Source organism: Ailuropoda melanoleuca, unplaced genomic scaffold, assembly GCF_002007445.2.
Source record: "Ailuropoda melanoleuca isolate Jingjing unplaced genomic scaffold, ASM200744v2 unplaced-scaffold7766, whole genome shotgun sequence".
Taxonomy (NCBI): domain Eukaryota; kingdom Metazoa; phylum Chordata; class Mammalia; order Carnivora; family Ursidae; genus Ailuropoda; species Ailuropoda melanoleuca.
Window position 1 is genome coordinate 31,947 of NW_023253065.1, and position 9,618 is coordinate 41,564.

A 9,618-nucleotide genomic window follows, 5' to 3' on the forward strand; every position below is an offset into this window, starting at 1 on the left:
ATCCTTTTAATGTACTGTTGGATTCTATTAGCAAGGATCTTGTTGAGGATTGTGGTGTCCATATTCATTAGAGAAATCGGTCTGTAATTCTCCTTTTTGATGGGGTCTTTGCCTGTTTTGGGGATCAAGGTAATATTGGCCTCATAGAATGAGTTTGGTCACATTCCTTCTGTTCCTATTTTTTGAAAAAGCTTTAGGAGAATAGGCATTCTTTCTTCTTTTAATGTTCCATAGAATTCCCCGGGAAAACCATCTGCCCTGGCATTTTATTTTTTTGAAGGTTTTTAATCACTGTTTCAATCTCTTCTTAATTAATTTGTCTGTTTAAAAAAATCAATTTCTTCTTGCTTCAGTCTTGGTAGTTTATAGGTTTCCAGGAAGGGCTCCCNTGTTTCAATCTCTTCTTAATTAATTTGTCTGTTTAAAAAAATCAATTTCTTCTTGCTTCAGTCTTGGTAGTTTATAGGTTTCCAGGAAGGGCTCCCTCTCTTCAAGATTGCTTAATTTATTGGCATAAAGCTGTTGATAAAAGTTTCTAATAATCCTTCCAATTTCATTGGTGTTAGTTGTGACCTCTCCCTTTTCATTCATAATTTTATTAATTTGGTTACTTTCATTATTCTTTCGGATAAGTCTTGCCATTGGTTTCTCAATTTTATTCTTTCAAAGAAACAGCTTCTAGTTCTGTTGATCTGCTCTACTGTGCTCTTGGTTTCTAATTCATTGATCTCTGCTCTAATCTTGATCAACTGCTTTCTCGTGCATGGATTAGGCCTCTTCCTCTGTTGCTGTTCCAGCTTCTTGAGGTGAAAATATAGAAACTGCAATTTAGATTTTTCTGTTCTTTTGAGTGAAGCTTGGATGGCTATGTATTTTCCCCTTAGGACTGCCTTTGCAGTGTCCCATAGGTTTTGGACCATTTTGTTTTTATTCTCATTGGTCTCTATGAATTGTTTAAATTGATTTTTGATTTCCTGGTTAATTGAATCATTCTTGCACAAGATGGTTCTTAGTCTCCAAGTGTTTGAGTTTCTTCCATATTTTTCCTTGTGGTTGAGTTCCAATTTCAAAGCACTGTGGTCTGAGAATATGCAGGGAATAATATCAGTCTTTGGTTATCGGTTGAGACCTGTTTTGTGACCCAGAACATGGTCTATTCTTGAGAATGTTCAATGTGCATTAGAATAGAACGAGTATTCTTTGGTTCTGGGTTGTAGTGTTCTATATATATCAATGAGGTCCAACTCGTCTAGTGTGGCATTCAAAGCTCTTGTTTCTTTGTTGATTTTCTGCTTAGGTGATCTATCTATTGCTGATAGTGGAGTGTTGAAGTTCCCTACTATTAACGTATTTTTATCTATATGTCTCTTTATTCTGGTTAAGAGTTGGCTTGTGTATCCTGCTGCTCCCCTCTTGGGGCCATATATATGTATAATTATCATACCCACTTGTTGGATACATCCTTTAAGAATGATATAGTGCCCTTTTGCATGTCTAACTATAGTTTTTAGTTTAAAATGCAAGTTTTCTGATATGGGAATTGTTACCCCAGCTTTCTTTTGAGGTCCTTTGAAATGAAATATTGTATTCCATCCCTTTATTTTCAGTCTGGATGTATATTTAAGTTCAAAATGAGTCTCTTTTAGACAGCAAATGGACAGGTCATGTATTTTTATTCAATCTGCAATCTTGTGGCTTTTTATGGGTGCATTTAGGCCATTGACATTGAGAGTGATTATTGAGAGATATGATTTTAGTAATGCCATGTTGCCAACAGCATTTTTCACAGAACTAGAGCATGCATTTCTAAAATTTGTGTGGAACCCCACAAGACTCTGAAGAGTGAAAGTATCTTGAAAAAGAAATACAAAGTTGGAAACATCTCAATCCAGACTTCGAGTTGTATTACGAAGCTGTAGTGAACAAAAGGTATGGTCCTGGCACAAAAATAGACAGAAGATCAATGGAACAGATTAGAAAGTCTAGAAAAAACCCATACATATATGGTCAATTAGTGTACAACAAAAGAGGCAAGAATACACAAAGGGAAGAGACCATTTTTTCAACAAGTTGTTTTGGGAAAACTGGGCTGTTACATGCAAAAGAATGAAACTGGACCATTTTTTATACCATCCCCCCAGACAAACTCGAAATGGTTTAAATACCTAAATGTATTTAGGAGCTGAAACCATGAAACTCCTAAAGCACATATGCAGTAATCTCCTGGACATCTCCCTCAGGAACATGTTTATGAATACGTCTCTGCAGGGATGACAAACAAAAGCAACAATAAACCATTATGACTATGACAAAAGAAAAAGCTTTTGCAAAGTGAAGGGAACAATAAACAAAACAAAAAGGCAGCCTAGTAAATGAAAGAAGATATTTGCGAATCATATATCCAACAAGGTATTAATATAGATAATGTGTAAAGAACTTCTACAACTCAACAAAGAAAAAATATGCAATTTAAAAATAGGCAGAGGACCTGAAGATAGAACTAAAAAAAAAAATACAGTTGACCAATAGATATGAAAAGGTGTCCAACATCAATAATCATCAAGGAAATGCAAATCATAACAATTGGACATCCTCTCAACCAATCAGAATGGCTAGTATTAAAAAGACAAAAAGCAACAAGTGTTAGTGAAGATGTGGGAAAAAAGGAAATACCATGTATTGTTGCAGGAATATAAATTGTTTCAACCACTGTGGAAAGCTGTATGCAATTTCCTCAAAAAATTAAAAACGAAAGTCTCATATAACCCAGGAATTCCATTCCTCGGAATTTACCTAAAGAAAACAAAAACACTAATTCCGAAAGATATCTGCGTCTCTGTTTATTGCCACATTAGTTACCATAGTCAAGATATGGAAGCAATGCAGTGTGCACTGATGGATGAATAGAAATTGACAACGTACTGTATATGAACAATGGAATATTACTCTGTCAGAAAAATGAGAGCTTACCTTTTGCAATAACATAGATGGACTTAGAACACTTATACTAAGTGAAACAAGTCAGAAAGAGAAAGATAAATACCATATAATTTTACTTACGTGTGGAATCCCAACAAAGAACAACAACAACAAAACACTATGAGATACAGAGAACAAACTAGTAATTGCTACAGGGGAGGTAGGGTAAGGGGAGGAGGGAAAGGTAAAATAAATAAAGGAGACTAAGAGGTACAAGCTTCCAGGTATAAAGTAAATAAATCATAGAGATGAACAGTACAACATAGGGAATGTAGTCAATAATATTGAAACAAAGCTGTATGGTGATGGATGGTGACTGCACGACTATGGAGAGTTTTGAGTAATATACAGAGTTGTATCAATATTATGTGCAGTTAAAGCTAATATAATCTTTTATGTTAATATTTCTTCAATCAAAAAGGAAAGAGGGGAAGAACCTCCACACTGGAGGAGGGAGTTGCTATTTGCAGGGCATCACCTGACCTTACTGGGTTGATGGCAAGTCACATTTCTTTTTCTTCTTTTTTAAAATGACAGCTTTATTGAGCTGTATTTGACCTAGGTCTTATTTCTTGACCTACTTGTCGGTAAAACAGATGTTTGTTTGAAAACACATTACTAAAAATATTTTTCTTATTTTCTTATTTTATTTTACTTTATTAATTTTGTACCTTCAGTTTTAATTTTAATTCCGGTTAGTTAACACACACTGTTATATTAATTTCAGGTGTACGCTATTTTAGCTGGAGGAGGGTTGAGTATGGATATCTACACTATTACCAAATATCAAACGAAATATCCAAGGTTCAGGACATTGTGCAAGGAAAGCTGCCATTTTTATAAACAGGAGAAAATGGATTGTGCATATTTGCTCATGCATTCATAAAATGGACCTGTAAGGATGACATGGTCCCTTTTGCACAGACCGTTGATGAAGGCCAATTGAGTGCAGAGGGACATATTATTGTATACATTTTATACCTCTTGAAATGGAAAGTATATAGATGATTTATATTAAAAAATATGAAAAAAAATTTAAACCAGAATATGTCTCCCCAGGACACAGGGTTGCTCCATACTCAGTTTCCACCCTAATTGGGTATACTGCCTTTCAGTTCCTGCACTAACCACCCAGAGTTAGCAAAGACTCCCCAGGTTTCAGGGCTCAGTCATTGAGAAGACTACTCTCACTTCAGACACTAGCTGTACTTGGGGCGATTCCCTAGGTCACCTGGATCTCCAACTGTCTGTAAATTAGAGAGGTCCTGTAACCCCCTCAGGCTTGCTAATCGATTAGAATGTTTCACGTGAGTCAGGAAAGTGTTATACCTACAAGTGCAGTTTTATTTAAAAGAATACACATAGGGTGAGGTCTGGGAGGGAGTACGCAGCTTCCGTGGCCCTCCCCATGCAGTCAGAGCACAGAACCCTCCCACATCAATGCAAACATCAACCAAGAGGCAACTTGAGCCTTCCTGTTCAGGGTTTTGATTGGGGTTTCATTACATAGACGTGATTGATCAGATCATTGGCCACTTGACTGAGCTCAATCTCCACCTCCCTTCTTCTCCCTGGAGGTCCAGCAGGCCAAAAGTCTCCACCCTCTATTCATATGGTTCCTCTTCCTGGTGACCAGCCACTTACCTGAAGCTATCTGGGATCCTGCCAGCAATCACTTCATTAGCAACAGAGAGTCATCTCCCAACCTTGAGGGAATTCCCATCATTTCTGAAGCTCTGTGCCAGGAGCCAGGGACAAGGACTAGATACAGTCTTTATTAGGCTTCACTCCTCATACAATTTGGGCTGTCCAAGGTTAACTGGGGTGTGGGGTGTTGGTGAATATCATTTTCCCAGGACTCAGGCCTGTGTGCTTGAATCTGGATTCAGATTCTGCCTGGCCTGGATCCCTTACCCTGGTTAGTGTGGCCTCTCAGATGTCAGTGAGAAGCCCCCTGCCTGGGATCCTGTGCCCTCCTCTCACTCATAATGCCAAAACCACACCATATCGGTGGCCGTGGTGCCTTTCAGTTTCACTTCCTGGAAATGGCTGTGTTTCTCAGAAGAGGATTCCTCAGAACTCTGATTTCCCTTTTGTTCTTGCAAATGCAGAGTTCTGTAATGTGATGGCTCCTTCTTACTATTGGCCAGGTTCCTGTGAGGGTGGAGCAGAGGCCAGAGATTATTTAAGTCCTGCCCTCTCCTTACAGGCAGTGTAGACATTTGGGGTCACGCTCGCTCTTTAATCTTTGCATTGCAAGGCCAGTGTGTGCAGAGGGGTGTTCCTGTTGTGGGTTGCAGGGAGCCCTTCATCCAGGCTCAGCATTTCCTGTGCTGCCTGGGTACATGTTCAGAGCTCAACTCTGACACCAAAAGTCTCTCTTCCTTCAGGAGCTGGTAAGCCAGGAATCACTTTGGATGGAGTACTGGTCTAAAAATAGAATTATAGATCTGTAGGCCTGAGGTTGGGAGAATCTGCATGCTCAATTTTGAGTGCTGTGGACTTGGAAGTCTGAGGGGCAGGATGGTTGGTGCATGGTTTAATCCAGTTAGAGCATTTAACTATTTGGGACATTTTCAGAGGAAAGTTGGAGAACAGACATTGTGCCTGTGAACTGTAGAATGATCATGTGAATGTCAGGGCTATCAGTGGATAGGGGCTTTTCCCCAAGAGCTTCTGGATCAGACTCCCCCCCCCGCCCCCACCTGCCGCCCATCTCATGCTTAAATACCTTTCCCTGGGGAGACAATGGATGTATTATCTATTAATGACAAAATTCAAATAAATAAAATTTAAAGAGTGATTAGCTTTATTAAATGATTCATGAATTAGGCAGCATTTACCTAGCAAATAGGACTGAGCTGTAGGAAAGGAAATGCTTTTAAAGGAAGAGAGGGAGAGAAAAAGAAAGAAATTATTAACAGGTCCTTTACCATTGTGAGGGCATCAGCTTTGCTGCTGGGCAAGGCTTCATCCTAACTGGAAAACACATACAGTAAGAAGAACACATCGATAACCCAGGCTAGGTGATAACTGAATAAAGACCAGCTGTGGGTGTTCCAGTGTATCTCAAAGGAGGAGTTTTGAGTCCTCTGGGGGCAAAAATAATTTTTGTAAGATAATGGGTCTGACAAGTCAAACATTGCTGGTAGACTGTTCCCACAATTTTATAGAAGTCTCTCCTCCACTGTCTAGCCGTAGTTTGGATCATCTTAAATATACTATGATGGGTGAAGGAATGAAAAAACAACAAAAAAGGTGTTTGCTAGTGAGTCAAGAAGAATCAAGCAGCTGTCTTGTGTTTCCTAAAACCCTGACTGTTTGTTCAACTTAGAACCATTGGTTGCCCATCATGTTTTCTCTGATTCAGAAGCAGAACGTTGCTGTGTGACTCTGACATTAGAATGGCAGAAATCTCACAATGAGGGGACATATTTGCAGCAGCAGAATGGATGTTACCGACATGTGCCACAATCTTTGTAGATACTTTCACTGGCTGCTTTTAAATGAGAGTCAGCTGGGGCATTTTCCTGATACTCTGGTTCAGTCCTTTTAGTGTGAGCCTCAGTTTTGACGACAGCAATTTCAGAAGGTAAGAGAGTAATTAGAAGTTATAACATTACACTAGGATGTGTCAAATTTCCAGGAATTTCACATAATTTCTAGAACACTTATATACCTATGCAAATAGAACATAAAACACAGGATGTTTGTTTTCTAGGAAGATCACTTAAATGGAAGGGGAACATTCCAACCTGTTACCAAAAGTAGATCAAATGTATAAAATAACCATCAAATCTTTGTCCTTTTGACAGGCGAGAAACCAAATTCTAATTTCGTGCCAGCTTACTTTGTATTAAAATTTACTTATTCCAGTGTGAGTCAGTACTGACATGCATAAAATTCCTTTCCAAAGATTCCTTTTTCACAACATTTTTGCAACTTTCTTCTGCCTCAAAAAAAGTGCATCTTCAGTCCACATACATTTTTTTTTTACTTCTCTTTCATTCAGAGATATTTCCTTTTTTATTTTTACTAGTTCTAGCCACATACATTAATTAGAGTTCCTGGCCCTTAGAAACTTTAATTGCTAGTGAAAACTAAGTAGTAAGCATGAGTTAACTGTGTGTTACACCAGCATTCTTTAGATTGGCAAATTTAGGAAAGCATTTTATAATTTCCACAAATGTGCTTTCTCTATTTAGTACACCTTCCAATAAAGGACTCCAAAAAAGTTTACCAATAGACCTATGTTTATGCTTAATAAAAAAGCCAAAATTAGAGAAAACTGAATTTAGTAATTAATGTTTCATTATTTTATGTTATTGGGAAATGATCTAAATATTTAATGAATTTAACTTAAATCATTACTTAATCTAGCTCAGCAAAACTTTAAGGTTTCAGTTTAGCAGAAAGATTTTGGAAACTATTTAAAGGTTTATCTAATAATTTATTTTTCTTAAGTAAGTTCTACACCTAACATGGGGCTTGAACTTACAACCCCAAGATCAAGAGTCACATGGCCTAAGAAGTGAACCATAGAGCGGCCCCTACAAGTTCACCCACAATTTTTAGAAACTTTGTTTATGCATTTATTCAATATTCTTGTTCTTAACAGTTATGCTTGGATTACCCATAAAAGGAGTAATCACACATCATAAGACATCAAAGTCAGTTATTCTCCCAAGATATTTTTATTTTTTATTAGGCTTTTAATTTTAATGCCAGTATAGTTAACATACAGTGTTATATTAATTTCAAGTGTGCAATATAATGATTCAACAGTTCTATACATTACTCGGTAGTCCTCATCGTAAGTGTACTCTTTAATCCCCATCGCCTGTTTCATCCATCCCGCACTCACCTCCCCTTGGTAACCATCAGTTTGTTCTCTATAGTTAACAGTCTATTTCTTGGTTTGTCTCTCTCAGTCTATTTTTTTCCCTTTGCTCATTAGTTTTGTTTCTTAAATTCCACATACGATTGAAATTGTAGGGTATTTGTCTACGTCTGACTGACTTCACTTAGCATGATACTCTCTCTTTTTTTTCTGTTCAAAGAAGCATTCCCATTTATTTATTTATTCATTTTTACAATAATATTTTTTTATTATATTATGTTAGTCACCATACAGTACATCCCTGGTTTTTTGATGGAAAGTTCCATGATTCATTTGTTGCGTACAACACCCAGTGCACCATGCAATACGTGCCCACCTTACTACCCATCACCAGCCTATCCCATTCCCCAACCCCCCCTCCCCTCTGAAGCTCTCAGTTTGTTTCTCAGGGTCCATAGTCTTTCATGCTTCAATCCCCCTTCTGATTACCCCCCTTTTTTTATCCCTTTCATCTCCAACCGATCTTCCTAGTTCTTATGTTCCATAGATGAGAGTAACCATATGATAATTGTCTTTCTCTGCTTGACTTATTTCACTTAGCATTATCTCCTCCAGTGCTGTCCATGTTGCATCAAGTGTTGAGAATTCATTCTTTCTGATAGCTGTGTAATATTCCATTGTATACATGTACCACAACTTCTTAATCCAGTCATCTGTTGAAGGGCATCTCGGCTTCTTCCGTGATTTAGCTATTGTGGACAACGCTGATATGAACGTTGGGGTGCATATGGCCCTTCTCTTCACTACATCTGTATCTTTGGGGTAAATACCCAGTAGTGCAATTGCTGGACTATAGGGTAGCTCAGTTTTTAACTTTTGAAGGGACCTCCACACTGTTTTCCAGAGTGGCTGTACCAATTTGCATTCCCACCAACAATGTAGGAGGGACCCCCTTTCTCCACATCCTCTCCAACAATTGTTGTTTCATGCCTTGTCTATTTTTGCCATTCTAACTGGCGTAAGGTGGTATCTCAGTGTGGTTTTGATTTGAATCTCCCTGATGGGTAATGATTTTGAACATTTTTTCATGTGTCTGTTAGCCATTTGTATGAATAGACACTCTTCCAATGAAGACATACAAATGGCTAACAGAGATTGGATTTTTTGAGCCAAGTTTCTGTTTTAACCTTCTCTTCTACCATCCCATCCTCTAATTCACTAATTCGTTCTTCTGCCTCATTTACCCTGGCTGTCAGAGCATGTAGTTTTGCCTGCATTTGATTCATAGCTTTTTAATTTCTGCCAGATTTGCTCTCATTTCCACCCTTAGAGAGTCTATATTCTCATTAATATTTTCGTTAATATTTTTTTTTGAAGCCTACACATCGTCTTGACCATTATTACTCTGAACTCCCTTTTCTGACAATTTGGTTATATCCATATCCATCAGTTCTGTGGCAGAGGGCACAGATTCATTATCTTTTCTTTGCTGGGGGGATTTCTTCTCCTCGCTATTCTGATGCAGAGAGGTTGCGGGGTTGACCAGAGCCCAAATTATTGATGAAGACATAGGCAGTGTGCACTTGTTTTATATGGATCTTAGGGATGTGGGTTTCTTGATTTTTCAGCTTGCCTTCTGGGGGAGGGGACTGCCGTGCTGATATTCAGGCAACCCTGTTTGGGTAGAGTTGCCCCTTCCCCTGTGAGGGGGAATAGGGATGGGCACAATGTGAGCTGGTATTTCTGGGCTTTTGTTCTCTGGCAGCTTTCCCTGGTGGCTTTCTGTGACTCTTCTGAGA